We start from the raw sequence: 20,796 nt of genomic DNA, 5'->3' as shown, positions 1-20,796 counted from the left end.
GAGTTGGCAGATGTGATTGCAGAGCCATTGGCCATTATCTTTGAAAACTCATGGCGATCGGGGGAAGTCCCGGAAGACTGGAAAAAGGCTAATGTAGTGCCCATCTTTAAAAAAGGGAAGAAGGAGGATCCTGGGAACTACAGGACGGTCAGCCTCACCTCAGTCCCCGGAAAAATCATGGAACATGTCCTCAAGAAATCAATTCTGAAGCACTTAGAGGAGAGGAAAGTAATCAGGAACAGTCAGCATGGATTCACCAAGGGAAAGTCATGCCTGACTAATCTAATTGCCTTCTATGATGAGATAACTGGTTCTGTGGATGAAGGGAAAGCAGTGGACGTGTTATTCCTTGACTTTAGCAAAGCTTTTGACACGGTCTCCCACAGTATTCTTGTCAGCAAGTTAAAGAAGTATGGGCTGGATGGATGCACTATAAGGTGGGTAGAAAGTTGGCTAGATTGTTGGGCTCAACGGGTAGTGATCAATGACTTCATGTCTAGTTGGCAGCCGGTATCTAGCAGAGTGCCCCAAGGGTCGGTCCTGGGGCCGGTTTTGTTCAATATCTTCATTAATGATCTGGAGGATGGTGTGGATTGCACCCTCAGCAAATTTGCGGATGATACTAAACTGGGAGGAGTGGTAGATACGCTGGAGAGTAGGGATAGGATACAGAGGGACCTAGACAAATTGGAGGATTGGGCCAAAGTAAATCTGTTGAGGTTCAACAAGGACAAGTGCAGAGTCCTGCACTTAGGACGGAAGAATCCAATGCACCGCTACAGACTAGGGACCGAATGGCTAGGCAGCAGTTCTGCAGAGAAGGACCTAGGGGTGACAGTGGACGAGAAGCTGGATATGAGTCAACAGTGTGCCCTTGTTGCCAAGAAGGCCAATGGCATTTTGGGGTGTATAAGTAGGGGCATTGCCAGCAGATCGAGGGACGTGATCGTTCCCCTCTATTCGACATTGGTGAGGCCTCATCCGGAGTACTGTGTCCAGTTTTGGGCCCCACACTACGAGAAGGATATGGAGAAATTGGAGAGAGTCCAGCAAAGGCCAACAAAAATTATTAGGGGTCTGGAACACATGACTTATGAGGAGAGGCTGAGGGAACTGGGATTGTTTAGTCTATGGAAGAGAAGAATGAGGGGGGATTTGATAGCTGCTTTTAACTACCTGAAAGGTGGATCCAAAAAGGATGGATCTAGACTATTCTCAGTGATAGCAGATGACAGGACAAGGAATAATGGTCTCAAGTTGCAGTGAGGGAGATTTAGTTTGGATATTAGGAAAAACTTTTTCACTAGGAGGGTGGTGAAACACTGGAATGCGTTACCTAGGGAGGTGATGGAATCCCCTTCCTTATAAGTTTTTAAGGTCAGGCTTGACAAAGCCCTGGCTGGGATTATTTAGTTTGGGATCGGTCCTGCTCTGGGCAGGGGGTTGGACTAGATGACCTCCAGAGGTTCCTTCCAACTCTGATATTCTATGATTCTATGAAATGAAAAAGGATGTACAAGAATACTGTGACAATTGCTTAATCTGTGCACAAAATAATATAACAAGTAATAAAAACAGTGTTTTCCTTAGAGCAGAGAGAAATTCAACACCATGATCTAATTTAGAGATTGATTTGGGGGGACTTTTACCCAATACTAAAAAAGGGAACAAATATCTGTTGATGGTGTTAGACATATTCTGAAAATGGACTGAAGCTCTTCCAATGGGAAACAATGTGGCTTTAGCCACAGCACAGAGGAGATATTCTCCTGATGGGGTTTACCAGCAAAAGTGGAAAGTGAGGAACTCACTTCACAGGAATTCTCCTGCAAAACTGTTTGTTGGCATTAGGAATAAAACAAAAGTTACATATCTCTTATCACCTGCAATCCTCAGATGGCAAGTATGAACGCAACAGCAATTACATTGACGTTAAGAAAATTTATCTCTTTGAATGGAAGAGACTGGAATACCTACATTTCATTAGTCCTAATGCAAATCAGAACCACTCCAACTAGTGCAACAAACCACACTCCATTTGAAGTAATGTCAGGGGAAAAAAAATGAAATTGCCAGGACATTTGCTGTGGTAAAACAAGTCATGCACATATTGAAGGGTTAAAATTGATTTTTTACTCCAAAATCTGCAAACACACCTTTAACAAGTACACTAGTATGTGGTTAATGAATTGGGAAAGTCAAAACAAAAGGCAAAATTTATTTTGAGAAGTGAATAAGAGAAAGATTATTAGAAATAAGGAAATAAGGTCTTGCTATTGTCACAAACTGTTCCAAAACATCATCTCTGTTATATGGGCTTGGTCCCTACTACACTGCAGATAAATTAGTTAATCTGCGTATGCAATTTATGTTACTGGAAATAAGAAAAATGTGATAAAAATCTATCTAGCTAATCTGTTTAGTTTTTTTAATCCCTTCCCTCTACAAACGCTGACATCGCTGAAGATACCATGTGGCTGATCCTGACCCTGGGGGGTTGCTTGGTGCTAGCAGTAAATACAAAAATACAACTCTTCCTCTCCTGAGACAGTGTGTGGTGTAGTCTCCCTGATCATGGATCAAAGCAGTGGCATAGCTAAAATAGAAAAACTGGGTGGGCCCAGCTTTTAGGTAGGTGGGCAATCACAGGGGACCCACCTCCCCCCACAGATACTGGGATACATGGAGAGGTGGAGAGTAGCTCCCTTTGATGGACACTGCTGCCACCATATCAAGGCTGAATCCCTACTCTGTCACTCTGAGTGCAGAAGTGGGGACCCTCAAGGATTTTTAAAAATAATACATGCCACTTCAGGGTTGCATTACACTCCCAAGGTTATACCTTTTTTCTGACCTTGGCTTAGTAAACGCTGCTACCACCTGAACGCAAAAAAACCCACAAACAAACAAAAAGAAAATCTTTGAACCCAGGAAGGAGCACTTGGGAATTCCTCCCTGCGGGGTACCCTCAAGCCCTGTCACCCACCCTCCGGGGAAGAGTTGAGAAAGAAAACAAAGGAAATTAGCTGTGGCTACCAGCTAATCAAACAACATGCACAAACCTCTTAGGACATCAAAAAATCGAATCCTGTTCTTAAAAAAGGTAAATTTTATTAAAAACAAAAAGAAAAAAAATTACATCTGGAATTTAGGCTTTTGCTAGACTTTAAAGGAGCAATTCCCAAAATCAAACACCCAAAATAGCTTTCTTGGGGGTTCACCTTAAAGGTTACAAGCAAACAAAAGCATCTGGGATTAGCACAGAGGAAATCCACAAGCCAAAATAAAAAATAAACCTGATTGTGTCTAACTAAATATTCCCTATCCAAATAATTTCTTGTTGGTGTGGAAGATGAATTTTCATACCTGGCTCAAGCCTTACACAGCATTTCTGCTCCGTCCCTGCAGCCCAGAGAACAACAGACAAAGGGAAAGTTTCTTTCCCAATTTAAAAAATTTCTACTTTCCCATTGGCTCTTTTGGTCAGGTGCCCATGCCTTTTCTTTTACCTGTGGGCTTGTTAACCCTTTACAGGTAAAGCAAGCAGAGAACAGACCAAGAGGGATTTTACAGCTAACTGGCTGGCTGGGTGTCCACCAAAGGGAGCTACTCCCCTCCCTCCTCATGTATCACAGATGCAGATTAGGGTTTTGTGGGCTCCGGCCAGGACAACTGGGAGGTCCCTCCCAACCCTTTCTGTAGCCCCGCCTTCTGCCGGGGAAATGGGGTTGAGGGGACAGGGGTTTACACCATCCGCCTGCCCAGTGCTCCTACCAGGGAGTGGGGTCGGGGCACAGGGGCTTACCCCGCTTACCCCACCTGGTACTCTTCCCACGGCCCGACCTACTTCCCCACAGGAGCGCCAGGCGTGCGGGCGGAGCGGATCGGGGTGGCCCCGTTGGCCCAGGCCCAGTAACTAATCCGCTACTGGCCCAGACATGCCCCCATGAGCCACACCTCTATCTGGGGTAGGAGACCAGGGTATCAGCATGCGGAAACGACAGGAGAGGGATATAGCTGGACACTGAGTCAGGGTTGGGAGTTCCAGCCAGTGGATTGGGGCGGGCCTGGACACTGATCTGGGTGGGCCTGGATGCCAAGTGGATATGCCCTGGATCAAAGGCCCACCCGTGGATACACCCCTGGATCAAAGTATCATTACTGGGGACAAATATGTACATAGTGTCTCATTGTTAACTGTAGGCCTCAAACCTACAGATGTAGAATGGTATTATTTAACTGTAACAACCAATGTAGAAATGAACCAACCAATTATCACAGCGTGGTCAGTGCATGGAGTGGATACCCTGATACTGGAGGAGCCACCAACTACTATACATTTGCTACAATGCCAGCAAAAGTTATGACCATCTCCATGCCTTTAAGGTGCCCTGATGTAAAACCTGGACCACAAGTGTTTTAACTGCTACCCCGATACCTGGGACTTCGCTTAATAACATACAGTCTATGCATATACCTGTTGTGTTAAATTTCTCTCATTGGAATATGACTGAAATGGTACCATGTGCAAAAACTAATGTTTCAGTATTGTATCTTATCATGTTAATAGATGAAATAGCTATATATCAAAGGAAGGCCAACCCCATAGTTGAACTCACAATCTGGTATTTTTGAATAAGACATCTTTAAGGTTTAAATAATATTGTTCATTCATTCAGTTCAGACATGTCAATATGGAATAGAGCAGACTAAATATATATAATAATGTGACGGGGCAATGCCAGATGGCTATAGTAAAGTAATGGGAGACAGATTTATTAGCCACAGGCTAAACAAATCCCTCTTACCAGGATAAGCAAATGGCAGTTGCTCCAGGTCAATTAAGACACCTGGGGCCAATTAAGATCTTTCCAGAAGGCAGGGAGGACAGCTGGGTTGATTGGGACACCTGAAGCCAATCAGGGGCTGGCTGAAACTAGTTAAAAGCCTCCCAGTTAGAGAGAGAGAGAGAGAGAGAGAGAGAGAGAGAGTGTGTGTGTGTGTGTGTGTGTGTGTGTGTGTGTGTGTGTGTCAGTGTCAGAAGCTGTAGGAGGAAGTTGCACTGTTGGAGAGACTGAGCAGTACAAACCGTATTAGGCACAAGGAAGGAGGCCTTGAGGTAAGGGTGAAGTGGATCTTAAGGAAGTGGGGGCTGCTGTAGGGAAGTAGCCCAGGGAATTGTACATGTCCTGTTTCTAAAAATTCAGCTACCATAGCTGATACTATTAGGATCCCTGGGCTGGAGCCCAGAGTAGAGGGTGGGCCCGGGCTCCCCACATTTGCTCCCCTCCACCCCGATTAATCACTGAGACTGGGAGACAACAGAGACTGTGCAAGGAAGGGTAGCTTCTCCTCACCTCTCTTGCTAGCTTATGATGAAAATGGCTCAGCAGGCTGTGACCCTTGCCTCTAGAGAGAAAAGGGCTATGTGGAGGGTCACAGTGAGCTTCTGAGGCTAGCAAAATCTGCCAGGAAATGCGGGACCCATGGAGACAAGGACAGAGTTTTGTCACAATATACATAAAAGACATATCTGTTATTTTGAACACCAGGAAAAGGAAGCAGTGTTACACTCTGTAGTAGAAGAAACTGATGGTTTGACTAATGAAGAAAAATTTACAATTCTGAACTTTCATTACATTGCTCATTTGTTCAAACAAACAGAAAAAAATAATGAGTTGATTGAAATTAATAAGGAAGCAAAGGAACAACATGTGGGTAAGTTCTTTATGTGTACTGCCTATGGAAATTACGTGCTAAATACAGCAAGGGATGTTGAAAATGAAAAGGTACTGGAACTTATTAAAAAGTTTTGGCTAAATGTTATAGCCCCCATTTATAAAGGAAGCGTATAAATTTATAATGTGTAAAAAGATGTAAGCAAATTCTGTTTAGTACTATTTGAAATTTGGGATAGGTGATAACACATCCTAATCAAGGTACATGCTGTTTTTAAAAAAGTCTTGTTTAATAACAGTCTCTGAACATCTAATTTATGGTGTCTTTACCAATATTAGACCCAAATATGGCTATATTTAATAAATGAGCAACTTCCCTTTGAGTAGATTACCTAAAAGGAGGAGTGCATGGATTTAATGCAGCTATTAGTATTTCACACAACACCACAAAGATGAAGGGCACCACATACAGCATTGCTCTGTCAAAGGGTATCAATACATTTGCAAGTGTCATGTTTTGATGTTGCAATGCCTGACTGTGGCCATGCAGGCCTCATACAGAATGAGACAGATGAGCTAGCTATTATCATCTCACGTTCTGTGAAACTCACCAAGTAGTGACTTCCAACAGTGAACATGGATGAACTATAACATGAATGGACAGTGCTGTGTAGTAACCAACCATCAATTTTTTTTTGTATGGAGACCTTAAAGGTGTAATGTCACTCTTCCAAATGTTTTTTTGTTGTTGTTCCCCATTCACGAAGTTTAATTAGCCAAACTGTAATTATGTTTGTACTAATTTTCTAAAATGAAACTCCTATCCAAAGCAAATGTACTTATCAAAATTCATTGCAAATTATACACCAGTATTTAATGTATGTATTAAAATTATTATTAAAAACTCCATGCTGTTCAAATGAGCAATAACATGCATACAACAGGACAGAGCTGGTACAAGAGAGATTTTAATTTACTAGGTTTCAGAGTAACAGCCGTGTTAGTCTGTATTCGCAAAAAGAAAAGGAGTCCTTGTGGCACCTTAGAGACTAACCAATTTATTTGAGCATGAGCTCACGAAAGCTCAAGCTCAAATAAATTGGTTAGTCTCTAAGGTGCCACAAGGACTCCTTTTCTTTTTAATTTACTAATTTCTAATACATGGAAGATACCTTTTAAAATATTATTTTGCCATAGTTAGTCAACAATAGCAACAAGGGGGTACCTGTTAGTAAATGTCAACCTTTTTAGTCCCCTTTTTCTTGTACATTAAATTCATTTGCATATTAATGAGAAAGTAGAATTACAGAGAGGTCAATTTATTCGCTCAAGGTTATAGAGGGGGAAAAAAAAAACAGTTGAAGAGAATGGAATGAAGTCATGACTCAGAGTTCTGTGTGCCTTAACCACAAAACCTCATTCTTTCATAATTACCTACACTGCTCAACTGGGCCCTGAGGGCTTACAATTCTTAAAGTGAGGTTGGCAGCCTTACATTAGAGTCAGTGATGAATCATTTGATGCCAGCACCTGGCAATTCAGAAAACAATAAATAATCTGTCTTTGATGAGCAACCATCTCTTACCATAAAAGCTGCTCTTTGAAGCAGTAGAAATAAAATTAGGAGTCCCTTTTAAACATGAATATATTTAATTTAAATTCATTACTGACAATGTACTCAATATAAATAAAAAGTGTTACTTTGTTGGAAGAAGTAGTGATTTCAGAACAATATATTATACAAATTTGGAAGGCTTGAGGTAATGCATAAGAGTCACCGTAGAGTCATAAGCAAGCCATCACCTTCATTGTTAAAAGAATTAGAGAAAAATATAGTCTTATTTAATCTGAGATTCATGAGACTACACATTACTTCACTCAGTTCAGTGCAATCACATTTGAAAATTTGTCTGCACATATGAGAGGGGTTATTTGGCTTTAAAGGGAAATGCCATTGAAATTCTCATAGCTTGTTTCAAAAACAAGGTAACCACCTTTATCATGCTGGATCTCAGACATTCTGAGACACAGCCCTGGTCTACACTAGGACTTTAGGTCAAATTTAGCAGCGTTAAATCGATGTAAACCTGCACCCGTCCACACAATGAAGCCCTTATTTCGACTTAAAGGGCTCTTAAAATCTATTTCCTTACTCCACCCCTGAGAAGTGGATTAGCGCTTAAATTGGCCTTGCCGGGTCGAATTTGGGGTACTGTGGACACAATTCAATGGTATTGGCCTCTGGGAGCTATCCCAGAGTGCTCCATTGTGACCACTCTGGACAGCACTCTCAACTCAGATGCACTGGCCAGGTAGACAGGAAAAGAACTGCAAACATTTGAATCTCATTTCCTGTTTGGCCAGCGTGGCAAGCTGCAGGTGACAATGCAGAGCTCATCAGCAGAGGTGACCATGATGGAGTCCCAGAATCGCAAAAGATTCATGGACTGAACGGGGGGTATGGGATCTGATCACTGTATGGGGAGAGGAATCCGTGCTATCAGAATTCCGTTCCAGTTTTCAAAATGCCAAAACCTTTGTCAAAATCTCCCAGGGCATGAAGGACAGAGGCCATAACAGGGACCCGAAGCAGTGCCGCGTGAAACTTAAGGAGCTGAGGCAAGCCTACCAGAAAACCAGAGAGGCGAACGGCCGCTCCGGGTCAGAGCCCCAAACATGCCACTTCTATGATGAGCTGCATGCCATTTTAGGGGGTTCAGCCACCACTACCCCAGCCGTGTTGTTTGACTCCTTCAATGGAGATGGAGGCAACATGGAAGCAGGTTTTGGGGACGAAGAAGACGATGATGATGATGATGATGATGATGAGGTTGTAGATAGCTCACAGCAAGCAAGCGGAGAAACCGCTTTTCCCGACAGCCAGGAACTGTTTCTCACCCTGGACCTGGAGCTAGTACCCCCCAAAACCCACCCAAGGCTGCCTCCTGGACTCGGCAGGTGGAGAAGGGACCTCCGGTGAGTGTACCTTTTAAAATACTATACCTGGTTTAAAAGCAAGCATGTGAAAGGATTAATTTGCCCTGGCATTTGCGGCTCTCCTGGATGTACTCCCAAAGCCTTTGCAAAAGGTTTCTGGGGAGAGCAGCCTTATTGCGTCCACCATGGTAGGACACTTTACCACTCCAGGCCATTAACACGTACTCGGGAATCATTGTACAACAAAGCATTGCAGTGTATGTTTGCTGGCGTTCAAACAACATCCGTTCTTTATCTCTCTGTGTTATCCTCAGGAGAGTGAGATGATATTCATTGTCACCTGGTTGAAATAGGGTGCTTTTCTTCAAGGGACACTCAGAGGAGTCCGTTCCCGCTGGGCTGTTTGCCTATGGCTGAACAGAAATGTTCTTGCTGTTAGCCACGGGGACAGGGGAGGGTTGAGGGGGTAGCCACGCGGTGAGGGGAGGCAAAATGCTACCTTGTAACGAAAGCACATGTGCTATGTATGTAAAGTTAACAGCAAGGTTTACCCTGAAAGAGCGTAGCCACTGTTTTATAAAATGTGTCTTTTTAAATACCGCTGTCCCTTTTTTTCTCCACCAGCTGCATGTGTTTCAATGATCACAGGATCTTCTCCTTCCCAGAGGCTAGTGAAGATTAGAAAGAAAGAAAAAAAACGCACTCGTGATGAAATGTTCTCTGAGCTCATGCTGTCCTCCCACACTGACAGAGCACAGACGAATGCGTGGAGGCAAATAATGTCAGACTGCAGGAAAGCACAAAATGACCGGGAGGAGAGGTGGCGGGCTGAAGAGAGTAAGTGGCGGGCTGAAGACAGGGCTGAAGCTCAAATGTGGTGGCAGTGTGATGAGAGGAGGCAGGATTCAATGCTGAGGCTACTGGAGGATCAAACCAGTATGCTCCAGTGCATGGTTGAGCTGCAGCAAAGGCAGCTGGAGCACAGACTTCCACTACAGCCCCTGTGTAACCAACCGCCCTCCTCCCCAAGTTCCATAGCCTCCACACCCAGACGCCCAAGAACACAGTGGGGGGGCCTCCGGCCAACCAGCCACTCCACCACAGATGATTGACCAAAAAACAGAAGGCTGGCATTGAATAAATTTTAAAGTTGTAAACTTTTAAAGCGCTGTGTGGCATTTTCCTTCCCTCCTACCCCACCCCTCCTGGGCTACCTTGGTAGTCATCCCCCTATTTGTGTGATGAATGAATAAAGAATGCATGAATGTGAAGCAACAATGATTTTATTGCCTCTGCAAGTGGTGATCGAAGGGAGGAGGGGAGGGTGGTTAGCTTACAGGGAAGTAGAGTGAACCAAGGGGCGGGGGTTTCATCAAGGAGAAAAAAACAGAACTTTCACACCATAGCCTGGCCAGTCATGAAACTGGTTTTCAAAGCTTCTCTGATGCTTACCGCACCCTCCTGTGCTCTTCTAACCGCCCTTGTGTCTGGCTGCGTATAACCAGCAGCCAGGCTATATGCCTCAACCTCCCACCCCACCATAAACATTTCCTCCTTACTTTCACAGATATTGTGGAGCGCACAGCAAGCAGTAATAACAGTGGGAATATTGGTTTCGCTGAGGTCTAAGCGAGTCAGTAAACTGCGCCAGCGCGCCTTTAAATGTCCAAATGCACATTCTACCACCATTCTGCACTTGCTCAGCCTGTAGTTGAACAGCTCCTGACTACTGGCCAGGCTGCCTGTGTATGGCTTCATGAGCCATGGCATTAAGGGGTAGGCTGGGTCCCCAAGGATAACTATAGGCATTTCAACATCCCCAGCGGTTATTTTCTGGTCTGGGAATAAAGTCCCTTCTTGCAGCTTTTGAAACAGACCAGAGTTCCTGAAGATGCGAGCGTCATGTACCTTTCCCAGCCATTTCACGTTGATGTTGGTGAAACGTCCCTTATGATCCACCAGAGCTTGCAGCACTATTGAAAAGTACCCCTTGCGGTTTATGTACTCGCCGGCTTGGTGCTCCGGTGCCAAGATAGGGATATGGGTTCCGTCTATGGCCCCACCACAGTTAGGGAATCCCATTGCAGCAAAGCCATCCACTATGACCTGCACATTTCCCAGGGTCACTACCCTTGATATCAGCAGATCTTTGATTGCGTGGGCTACTTGCATCACAGCAGCCCCCACAGTAGATTTGCCCACTCCAAATTGATTCCCGGTAGCTGTCTGGTGTTGTAAGCTTCCACAGGGCTATCACCACTCGCTTCTCAACTGTGAGGGCTGCTCTCATCTTGGTATTCATGCGCTTCAGGGCAGGGGAAAGCAAGTCACAAAGTTCCATGAAATTGCACTTACGCATGCGAAAGTTTTGCAGCCACTGGGAATCGTACCAGACCTGCAACACTATGTGGTCCCACCAGTCTGTGCTTGTTTCCCGAGCCCAGAATCGGCATTCCACAGCATGAACCTGCACCATTAGCACCATGATGCATGCACTGGCAGGGCCCATGATTTCAGAGAAATCTGTGTCCATGTCCTGATCACTCACGTGACCATGCTGACATCGCTTCCTTGCCCGGTATCGCTCTGCCAGGTTCTGGTGCTGCATATACTGCTGGATAATGCGTGTGGTGTTTAAAGTGCTCCTAATTGCCAAAGTGAGCTGAGCGGCCTCCATGCTTGCCTTGGTATGGCATCTGCACAGAAAAAAGGCACGGAACGATTGTCTGCCATTGCTCTGACGGAGGGAGGGGCGACTGACGGCTAACAGGGTTGGCTTCAGGGAGCTAAAAATCAACAAAGGGGGTGACTTTACATCAAGGAGTAGTTCAGGCAGGACTTCACGGAGGGTTCCAATAAGAAATGGTGCACCTAAGTTATTGTTCTTATTGGAACAAGGAGGTTAGTCTGGCCTCTGATTGATACATAGCTAGATTTACCTCGCTGCACCTTCTCTGTGAGTGACTGCAGTGTGACCTAGAGGAATGAGTCCCCTAGACGGGGGAGGGGGGGAAGCAAATGAGTACAAAACAAATCTGGTCTATTTCTTGTTTTGATCCACTCCATCTATCTTTTACATCTTTGGCTGGCAGCAGAAGGTGCAGAAGGACTGCAAGCCATCCACATCTCATGGCTGCTCGGCAGAAAACGGTGCAGTAGGACTGCTAGCCATCCTCAACTCTTGCCTGCCTGGCAGAAGATGGTACAGTACGACTGCTAGCAATCCGTGTCGCCTGCCTGCTCACCATAAGACGGTTCAATAGGACTGACTGCAGGACTAAAGAGAATGACTTGATCAAGTCACTCCAAATTTAGTCCCTGCGCCCATGTCTGCCCAGGCGCTCCTGGCCGACGTGGCCAGGAACACCTCGGACATGACGATGACGGCTACCAGTCCTATTGCACTGTCTGCTGCCACAAGGCAATGGGTTGCTGCTACTGTGTAGCAATGCAGTATCGTGTCTGCCAGCACCCAGGAGACATACGGTGACAGTGAGCTGAGAGGGCTCCATGCTTGCCGTGGTATGGCGTCTGCACAGGTAACTCAGGAAAAAAGGCGCGAAACGATTGTCTGCCCTTGCTTTCACGGAGGGAGGGAGGGAATGGGGCCTGACGATATGTACCCAGAACCACCCGCGACAATGTTTTAGCCACATCAGGCATTGGGATCTCAACCCAGAATTCCAATGGGCAGCGGAAACTGCGGGAACTGTGGGATAGCTACCCACAGTGCAACGCTCTGGAAGTCGACTCTAGCCTCGGTACTGTGGAAGCACTCCGCCGAGTTAATGCACTTAATGCACTTAGAGCATTTTCTGTGGGGACACACACACTCGAATATATAAAACCAATTTCTAAAAAAACAACTTCTATAAATTTGACCTAATTTCGTAGTGTAGACATACCCACAGAGAAAAAGAAAGAGACTTCCTATGGCTGCTCAGGAAACTTGCTAATCCAGCCATCACTCTGTAGGAGAGAAGGTAAAATTATTAATAATGACTACACTATCAATAATAAAGAGGGCACTATGACAAAAGTTAGCATTTGCCTACAGTTAATACTGGCACAAAGTAGGGAAATAGCTACCCGCCTTTACATTCTACCATGTGGTAGCTGTGGGAAAAAAAAACACTGTGTTTTAATGATGCCCACTTTATTATAAATAATAATCACAGTAGATAGAAAGCCTTGGGCAAAGAGGACAAGGACTATAGTTAGTAAAGAACAGAAAGTGAGGTCAGAAATTAGTTCAGAAGAACTCTGGCAGTGGTGGAGACTGGAGGAATGGGCACACATCAGACCTGAACACTTAAAGAGGATCCAGGAGAGAGGTCAGGTTAGGATAGCAGTGGACTCCAAATTAAAGATGCAAAGAGGTTATTTGCTGGCTGAGGAAAACCTGGTTTGGGGAGGAAAGGCAGCTATGAAATGTTTCTTAGGATTATGTTGGAGATGCCAAAGGGAGCAGTGTGAAGAAAGTGCCTCAAGATGTCTGCTTCCTGGATGTAGCACTGAGTCCTCCAGAACCATAGAAAAATTGGAGCTTTCAATTAAAATTCATAACTAATATTTGACAGATGTGGATTTCAATTATAGTCTCCTACATCTACCTACCCAACCTTCATTATAAAAACACTAGAGATTTCCATTTGCACACTAGTGTGTGGCTCTGAGGATCATGTTCCTACAGATGGTGATAATTCTGGAAGACTTGAACAGTGATTTTTTCCCTCTTGCATTGCATAGGAACATACCAATTTTCACATTGGATCAGAGGTATTGCTCTGCTCATTGTGTGTCTATCACCTCCCCGTTAACCACCAGCAGTTGTCATGAGCCTGACTCAAGTTTCCATTCTCCCTCTGGTCCTTCATGAAGATTGTCTTTCTAGTTAGACTGTCAGACTCCCATGCAGGGGACGATATTGCTTTGTTGTTAGGTGGCCCTTCTGAAGGAGCTTCACCTTGGACAGATCCTGCCCCCACCCCCAGCGCTCATCTTGTCACCTACACCAGCCAGTGTCACAGATTTTGAGATCTTGTTTAAATGCCCTCAGTACCTCAGAGAAATACCCCCAATCATGACCCAAGATAATGGGGTAGGCTAGTGTTGAGGCCAGCCCCACTATGAAGAATGTTATGTTTTCCCCTAAAGTCAACTGCACGAGTGCACTGGGATTTAGTTTAACCTCTCTATGGGTTCATTGTAGAAAGAATCTCCGGGGCACCTCAGAGTTTGGGACCAAGTTGTCCCGGACCAGGATCTGCCCACAATCAGAATCCATCAGGCCGGTCACCTCCGACCATTTATTTGAACAGGGACCGTTACTTTAGCCAGGATCTGCTTGCAAACATGGCTCTCTGCTGGTGGACAGCAATTTGCTGCAGGAGTTGTTGCTGCAGCTGCCACTGGGCTGCCCATTGCTGCTGCTGATTCTCAGTTATCCGTTTGAGAAGACACTCTAGCTCCATGTTATCCACCTTACAAACCCAAGCCATTAGTATTAGGGTATTTGACCATCTGGGTCAGTCAGTCCTCCCCCTCTCCAGAGGTAGAAAGGATGCCCACATCCTCCACCAGTTGTGAAGAGGTCAACTCATCTCTGGTGCCTCCTCACGGCTGGGTGTAACATGGCAGCTCTCTCTCTGCTGGGGCCTGTTGTCAGGGCCTGCTCTGCCTCTGTGGTGGCCTGCCTCTTCCTGCAACTTAGCCCTCTGGCCAGGTCACTGTAAATCCTTCCCCTTCTGGAGTAGTTCAAAAACAAAAAGCAAGGAGAATTAACACAAACAAATAGAGTTAATAAGAGAGAGGGGAGAATGACTCCCTCTCAGAGGGAATCAGGATCTGACCCTCCCTTCCCACAGGCAGGAGTCTTCAAGCAGTGGTTGTCTGAGAAACTCCTAACTTCATTCATCCCTTTCCTCAGGAGCTGAGGTTGACGCTCTTCTCCGGTTTGCCTACAAATGAGCTGTTCTGCTCCCATTTTAAGCACCTCCTCCAACCTGTACATGCCTTCCAGCTGTGGCAAGGTACAGCTGGCTGAGCCCAGAGCAGTTCCTTAACCCCTTGTTGTCCAGTGTGGAAACCCCTTGTTGTCCAGTGTGGAGTCTGTGTGCCCCATTGCACCATACAAGTATCTAATCCAAGCTCTTGGCTTCTGTGGTATAGTGGGATAATGAGATCAACATACTAATTGTGCATTGTCTAAAAGTATTTCCTTTTAACAGTTTAATTTGCCACCTTTCAATTTCACTGTCATCCCGTAAGTCAGTTTCTCACCAAAATACTCCCAAGACTATAACTCATTTGTTGCACGCTGCTGTTCTTTGGGCTTTATGTATATGGTCATAGTCATCAGCACATTAATGCAGAAATAACACTAAAGCAGTAAACAGTCTCCAAAATGCAAAAGTGAGCTGTCTTTATAAACAGATTGTTTGCTTGAAAACTAAGGTTTAATTTCTTGGATAATGTTAATACTTTTTTTTTTAAATGCCGATTTGCCCTGGTTTTCTGTTACATTTATTTTAGTTTCAATTGTTTTTTTGTTTCTTTTAAACCACTGCTCATAGGCTCCAGCTTCCAACTTTCCCATGGGGTGCTCAACCCCAGGCCCTGCCCCCACTCCACCTCCTAAGCCCCCACCCCCACCCTGCCTCTTCCCATCTTAGCCCCAACTCTTCCCACCTAGTTTCACTCCCCTCCCCTGAGTGCGCCCCATCCCTGCTGCTTCCCCTCCCTCCCAGGCCTCCTGCACACAGCGGAACAGCTGATTATGGTGGGTGGGAGGGAGGGCGATGAGTTGATCTGCAGGGCTGCTGGGGGTACAGGAGGAGTTTGGCTGCAGTTGGGTGCTAAGCACCGGCAAATTTTTTTTCAATGGGTGCTCCAGCTCAGTGCCTATGCCCCTGCTTTGCTTTGTGTTTACTGCTGCATGACTTTCTTCTTGTTCAGACTATTTGCTGCATTCTCTATATATAAGTTTACACCCATGTTCTATTTGTATTTTGTTCTCAGTTTACGTTACCTTGTTCTTTTGTTTGTATTCATTTTGTTCTTTTATAACTTTGTCTCATTTTCCATCTTGTTTGCTTGCTTGCTTGTTTTAAATTGCTATTTTTCTCTTCGTGTTGGTCTTTGATCTTTCTTTTCCATTTTTTTATTCTCTTCACTGATCTATGACTGGTGCTTTGTACTTCTTTACTTTCTGTATTTTTGTGAGGGAACAATGTCAGACTGTTTTGTTCTTTGGTCTCTGAATCCCCACAGGTTATTCCTTCCTTTCTTCACTCTTTCCTTCCAAACAGTGGACAAAGCTAGAGCACCGTATGAATCAGTTCAAAGGCAAAAAAATCAATGACTAAGTGCTCAGCAGTTCAAAGGTGCTTCCAAAGTGCCGAGTCCCTAATTTACTCCTAATCAACTCACACTGTTTCTGCTCTGCTTGCCAACTTAGACAGAGGAGCAGTGAAGAGAGGGGAAAAAAAACACCTGTATCTTCTCCATAATAAATATGTTATTTTAGAGAATCCCAAGAGCTACAGTAGCCTCTGAAGGTAATGGAAATTTTCCAAGATTCAGTAAGATCCATCACCTCTAAGCTGACAACTAGTGGTCTACATCAAGCTCCAAAAGAAGCTACAATAAGTTTCCATTATCCAAACAGGTGAGTGCAGAAGGGAACTTTTGTAATTTAAGTTGTCAGAGCTGCTCAGTAACTAAGTTGTAAATGATTGCAGATGCTCCTTTTAATATGGTCTTTGGGTTCTGCTATCCTTCTGGCAGGCAAATTAAAATAATTATGGGGACTTTGTTGATGGTGGATTTAATATTCTGACAACCCTATAATAACTTTCCAGATTTTTTCTATATTTCACTCTGGGAAATTAAAATTGTCAATATTAATATAATCAGACCTGCCTCCCTTCCCCCTCACCCCTTTTCCCACATGCACACAGGTTATCAATCCCAGTCTCCCCCAGCTCCTCATCTGATGTCAGTCTCCCCGAATCCCTAGTGAATCTCAGTCACTGAGAGCACAGTAGAGTTTCCCTGCTCTCATTGACGGCATACCCAGTGCAGATGACCTCTTTGGGGAGTTTAGCTGCTAAAATTAAGAATTCTGTACTGAGAAAGTATCAACTGATTTTTCAAAGGCGTATAACTTGGCCAGATTTGGATTCATTTCCCCAGGGATGACAAAAAACACATTCTTAACACAAAGGCCACTTGCCTGCCAAATTTCAAGTCCCTGCTTCAAAGAATTGGGTGCAGGAGCTTTTCAAAGCAAGGGTGACCAGAAGTTGTTACCATGGGGAAAATAATACGTTTTACTTTGGCCTTGCTTTTGGAAATGACTGAACTATTTTGGTCAAAGTTTTCTTCCCTCCAAATGTTCAGAGTGAGGGAGATACCCAGCACGGACAATTTCAAGCCAAATGGTTAAAATCTGGCAAAGTTATAAGCAACTGAATAAAGAGCCTTATGATGGGAAGTGCTGGGCAACCTTAATATTGGGTGCTGCTTCCAACCCCTGCCTATTATTTAAAGAAGACCATTTGCAAAATGCCATATTCAAACCTGATTTAAAGTTTTCTTCTTTGGAGTCACTGATTTCAGTATTCAAATATACTGTAATGCTGAAAGCTCACTGAAGCAGGCGGGTGTAATAACTGCTCTTTATTTAGGATAAGTGTAAAAAAAGCTCCTTTATACAAAGACAATAAGAGCCACCATCCAAAAGACAGGCCACGTGCAAGGCTGGAGTAGGAGATGAGCCAGGCAGTCTGAATGGTTTTTCTCTGGGTCTGAATGCAAATACATGGGGTTGGAGATTGTTGGATGGAACTGTGTATGTGAGAGAAGCTTTGGAGTTGATTGCTGTCTGGAAGGAGGTTTGGGACTGTTAGCAAAAGAATGGCCTCCTGTTTTGATTGCTACTGTATTCAAGGAAACAATCCTTTCTATACATTCTTTGTAAATAAAGAGGACTGTATCAGTGAAATATCTGACACTATCATCAAGTGTCCTCCTAAGGGAAACAACTTGCAAAAACCTGGATTTTGGCTAACTGCTCAGATCAAAAAGGAGAAACAATACTTTCATTGTGCAACTGCAGTCCTTTATAGAGCACTCAAAAATATATTATCTTGAGAGATATTAAATGGATTTTATTCATTTCACAGCCTTAAACTTTTCATGTACATTGAATATATACTCAGTACATTGAATATATACTCAGGCAATTTTCTTTCTCTACAGTTTGACATAAAAATACTCAAACATCTTGGAGCCCATACAATAAAAAACAATAGAATGTGACACCTCCCATACTTTCCTACTGTTATTACTCAACATCTATATGGATCCAAGCCAGTTAAAGCTAACTAATGATGTGAAAACAATTGCTTAGGTGTGCTAATGACTGCAAATTTTGAACAAGCCTAGGACTGGAAAAAAAGCATAAAATACAAAGCTGGATAAGGTTTGGGATTCTGGAATGTTGGTTCACTAGTGGTGACTTTGCCCCACAACCCATATGAACAAAGTCTGGGGACATAAAGAAGTTATTTTACTACGAGGACTGCAGCTCAAAAAAATATATAGATTAATGATAGAAAGTGATTTGGCTCTCATGGTTGTCTACATGGAGAAGTTTTGCCAGTTATATGCATCCAGTATCCACAATCTTTTAATGTTTTCTTCTACTTCTTCCCATAATAACCACCTTTGTGCCTCTCCTCTCCCTGCTCCTTTATCAGTCCTTGTAGTACTAATTTAGACTTTAAGCTTCTTAGGGTATACAACTGTTTTTTTTTTCCTTCTGTAAAGCACTATGCTCATTTATGACACTGTAGAAATTACTAATAAGTAATCATTCAGGTCTCAAATAAGACAAACCTTATTGACTCTATCCTTCATATTAGCAAACCTACACCTTCTTCAGAGAATGCACCTGATTTCCTCAGCCTCAGGGAGAGCCTCAAAACAGGATTGGAGCTAAATACTTGTATTGTCTGCAAGCAGTGATACAACATGAAGTATAAAAGCAGCTGTGGGAATACAAAGAGAGGCCAAACAGTCAATTATGCATGATGCACCATCCAGTCCCCAACTGGATAATAATCGAGTGACAGAGAGCATTCATCCTCACAAAAATTTGAGATGGAGAATTTGTTCTGACCTAATTTTCTTTTTGTAACATTATTGCATTTTCTTTGTGAAGGGACGTGTGTTAGTACAATGATTATAATAAATAAAATCAACATTTACATAGGCTGGGCCCTACCAAATTCATGGTAAATTTTGGTCAATTTCATGGTCACAGGATTTTAAAAATAATAAATTTCACAGTTTGATACTTAAATCTGAAATTTCATGGTGTTATAACTGGGGAAATCCCAACCATAAGGGTGCTTTGGGGGTGACACAAGTCTATTGTAGGGTGGTTGTGGTATTGGCACCCTTACTTCTGCACTGTTGCTGGCAACTGAGCTGCCTTCAGAGCTGGGTGCCCACACCGCCCCAGCCAGTCCAAGGCCCCTTTAACTCCAGAGTGCCAGGGTGCTGGGCCTGGAGCCAGGGTCGGGCAAGGATGGGGGTGTCCTGGCCAAGGGATTCTACTATATGCCAGGCTCCAGCTGCTGGTCCTGGCAGGGCTATTGAGAGACGGGACTTCCTCTTCCCCTGCAGGGGACACTCCTTGGGGTGGGTCAGACCCACCTCCAGGAACCTCTCCTGGCTGCTCTGAAGGCAGTACCACTGCCAACAGCAGTGCAGAAAGAAGGGTGGCATGATATGGTATTGCCACTTTTACTTCTGGGCTGCTGTTGGCTGCAGCAATGCCTTCGGAGCTGGGTGGCCAGCCAGCGTCCACCACTCTCCAGCCGCTAAGCTCTGATGGCAGCATAGAAGTAAACATGGCAATGCAACCCCCCCCCGCCACAATAGCCTTGTGGCCCCCACAGCCCCCCTTTGGATTGGGACCCCAAGTTTGAGAAACGCTGACAGTACAAGATATTTACCATGCCCAGAGGTCCAAGTCAGTGCAAAGATAGAATCATAGGACGGGAAGGGACCTAGAGAGATCATCCAGTCCTCTTCACTCATGGCAGGACTAGGTATTATCTAGACCAACCCCTGACAGGTGTTTGTCTAACCTGCTCCTAAAAATCTCCAGTGATGGAGATTCTACAACCTTCCTAGGCAATTTATTCCAGTGCTTAAACACCCTGACAGTTAGGAAGTTTTTCCTAATCTCCAACCTAAACTTCCCTTGCTGCAATTTAAGCCCATTGCTTCTTGTCCTATCTTCAGAGGTTAAGAAGAACAATTCTTCTCCCTCCTCCTCCTAACAACCCTTTGTGTATTTGAAAACTGTTATGTCATGTCTCAGTCTTCTCTTTTCCAGACTGAACACACACAATTTTTATAATCTTCTCTCATAGGTCATGTTTTCTAGACCTTTAATCATTTTTGTTTCTCTTCTCTGGACTTTCTCCAATTTGTCCACATCTTTCCTGAAATGTGGTATCCAGAACTGGACACAATACTCCAGTTGAGGCCTATTCAGCATGGAGTAGAGTGGAAGAATTACTTCTTGTGTCTTGCTTACAACACTCCTGCTAAGAAATCCCAGAATGATGTTCCCTTTTTTTGCAACAGTGTTATACTGTTGAATCATATTTAGCTTGGGGTCCACTATGACCCCCAGATCCCTTTCTGCCGTACTCCTTCCTAGGCAGTCATTTCCCATTTTGTATGTCTGCAACTGATTGTTCCTTCCTAAGTGGAGTATTTTGCATTTGTCTTTATTGAATCTCATCCTATTTACTTCAGACCATTTCTCCAGTTTGTCCAGATCATTCTGAATTTTAATCCTGTCCTCCAAAGCACTTGCAACCTCTCCCAGCTTGGTATCATCCATAAACTTTATAAGTGTACTCTCTATGCCATTATCTAAATTATTGATGAATACAGTGAACAGAACCGGTCCCAGAACTGATCCCTGCAGGATTCCACTCGTTATGCCTTTCCAGCATGACTGTGAACCACTGATAACTACTGTCTGGGAATGGTTTTCCAACCAGTTTTGCACCCACCTTTCAGTAGCTCCATCTAGATTGTATTTCCCTAGTTTGTTTATGAGAACATCATGCTAGACAGTGTCAAAAGCTTT

General features: G+C 44.1%; 1 protein-coding gene across 3 annotated transcripts in view; it reads right to left on the bottom strand.

Moving 5' to 3' along the window:
* The window catches only part of CSMD3 (CUB and Sushi multiple domains 3), a 1,168,908-nt gene that overhangs the window by 1,027,098 nt on the left and 121,014 nt on the right, over nucleotides 1–20,796 (bottom strand). The gene's annotated exons all lie outside the window — the stretch shown is intronic.

Source organism: Eretmochelys imbricata, chromosome 2 (genome assembly GCF_965152235.1).
Source record: "Eretmochelys imbricata isolate rEreImb1 chromosome 2, rEreImb1.hap1, whole genome shotgun sequence".
In the NCBI taxonomy this organism is placed as follows: domain Eukaryota; kingdom Metazoa; phylum Chordata; order Testudines; family Cheloniidae; genus Eretmochelys; species Eretmochelys imbricata.
Note: the sequence above shows the minus strand (reverse complement) of the source record. Positions and strands in the feature narration are given on the sequence as shown.